Below are 2,941 nucleotides of genomic sequence, written 5' to 3' on the forward strand. Positions count from 1 at the left end.
TTCTACATGCAACGGTTTTTCCTATTACGAGAGGAGGAGGAGGAGGGCATTTTCTGTTTTGTATTTTTCTTTCGCTTTTTTCCCACGTTTTTGTTATCGAATGTTTGTGGGCGTGGCTTGAGATTCTTTCGCTTTCACCCTCTTACTTTCTCTCTCTCTCTCTCTCTCTCTCTCTCTCTCTCTTCTTTCCCTCTCTTTCCCTGTGTTTTTACTGCTCTTTTTTTTTACTCTGTCTTTTTTTCTCTCTCACGCTTTCAACTATTCTCTCGGTTCTCTGCACACACACATACAGTCTCCCTTTCTTACTTTCTCTTTCTCTCTCTCTCTTCTTCTCCATACCCCATAAATATTTTCTCATTTACTTTTCCCCGTCGGAGCTCCCTCTCTCTCTCTCTCCCTCTATTCCTCTCTCTCCTTCTGTCTCTCTTTCACTCTTGTCATATTCCATCACACAACGTTTATTTTCCTCGCACAAACCTCTCTCACACACACTCCTCCTCCACCATCACATACCTCCACCCCCACCAGCCCCCCACACACATTCACTCTTCTCTCTTTTTCACTCTCTCTCTCTCTCTCTCTCTCTCTCTCTCTGTTGATCTCCCTCACTTATATTCGCCACCACCACCACCACCAATCTCACACCAATCTCCCTTTCCGCCCTTTTCCCCCGTCAATCTCACACACTTCGCCAGAGTAATTTTCTCCCTTCCAATCCCGACCTCTGAATAGCTTCATTGCTATTTAACCACGTAGCGATTAAATAGCACACCGCCATCATCATCATCGCCATCATCATCATCATCACCATCATCATCGTCATCATCATTATCGTCATCATCATCATCGTCATCATCATCATCATCGTTATCATCATCATCATCATCATCCCCATCATCACCATCATCATCGTCATCATCATTATCGTCATCATCATCATCATCATCATCATCATCATCATCCCCATCATCACCATCATCATCATCATCATTATCGTCATCATCATCATCATCATCATCATCATCCCCATCATCCCCGTCGTCGTCATCGTTATAATCGTCATGAATATTGTTCACACTATCACCACCTCTACCACCACCTCTACTACCACCACCACCACCACCACCACCATCACCACCACCAACACCACCACCACCACCAACAACACCACCACCACCATCCCAAACAACAACAACAACAACAACATTAACTACAGCAGCAGTTCCTAACATATAATCACCGCAACACATTCGCTAACGCCACCGCCGCCATTACACTAACAACAACAACTGCAACAACAACAACAGTGTTATTAGCACTACTAACATCGTTATCACAACAGCAGCAACAACAACAGCAACAACATCCGCGATGCTATTAACACCAGCATCAACTGCAAAACGAACTATCACCACAACCAACACCACCACCACCACCACTACTACCACCACAACTACCACCATCACCACCACCAACACCACCACCACCACCACCGCTACCACCAACAGCAAGAGCAGCAGTGCCACCACCGACGCCTTCATCATCATCATCATCATCACTACCATCATCATCATCATCATCATCATCATCATCATCGTCATTGCAATCATCATCATTATCATCATCAACGGAGGTAGTAGTAGCTGCCAATAAGCACGAGAGGAACACCACTGTGACAACAACAGCAACAGCATTGTAGTTGATAACCGTTACTACTACAACCACAACAGTATCCTCACTATTACCACCACCGCCACTACCACCACCACCACAACAACAACGATAACAGCTATAACGAGTGCAGTTCTACCACCGCCACCACCAGCTCCGTCGTGACCATCACCTTCGAATAAAAAACTACATTATCGTCACCATAAGTATCGTACTAGCAGCAACCACAGCCACAACTTTAATACTACAACAGGAACAGTAACCAGAACATTAGTACAACCACCACCACCACCACCACCACCGCATGAACTACAACAAACATAGCGCTTGCACTATCGCCACAACCGCCAATACTATATATATAACAGTAATAAAAGCGATAGCGTTAATACCATCACCACCACCGGTACCACCACCAATACTACAAAGATATATATGTAGAACTACAAGCACTGGAGTCAACACTACAACGAGAATACGTGCGTTCAGTCGTACTACTACTACCATAACATTGTCATAACAACACTAGTACTACAACCTTGACTCTGACACTAACACTACTTATACTATTGCCGAAACAAACAATCAGAACAACATCAATGATACAAATTATATGCAAAGACATAGACTCCATGAAATATATAACAGCGTGTGTATATATATACATAAATGCATATATGGATATATACATACATATAAATATATATATTTGAATAAATTTATGTATATATATATATATTTCTCTTCAAATAAATACTCTTTTACTTGTTTCAGTCATTTGACTGCGGCGTGCTGGAGCACCACCTTTAGTCGAAGAAATCGGCCCCAGGACTTATTCTTTGTAAGCCTAGTACATATTCTATCGGTTTTCTTTTGCGCGAATCGCTAATTAACGGAGACGTAAACATACCAACATAGATTGTCAAGAGATGATGGCAGGTGGGAAAACAAACAGACACACAAACATATATATATATATATATATATATATGTACACACGACGGGCTTCTTTCAGATTCTGTCTATCAAATCCACTCACAAGGCATTGGTCGGCCCGACTATATAGTAGAAGATACTTGCTCAAAGTGCCACACAGTAAGACTGAACTCAGAACCATGTGGTTGGTAAGCAAGCGACTTACCACACAGCCAACATATATATTTGTTTATTTATGGATATGTATATATGTATATATATATATATATATGTGTGTGTGTGCGTGTGTGTGTGTGTGTATAAAAATGCTTGTGTATATATATATATATATATA

Source organism: Octopus bimaculoides, chromosome 22 (genome assembly GCF_001194135.2).
Source record: "Octopus bimaculoides isolate UCB-OBI-ISO-001 chromosome 22, ASM119413v2, whole genome shotgun sequence".
NCBI classification, from domain to species: domain Eukaryota; kingdom Metazoa; phylum Mollusca; class Cephalopoda; order Octopoda; family Octopodidae; genus Octopus; species Octopus bimaculoides.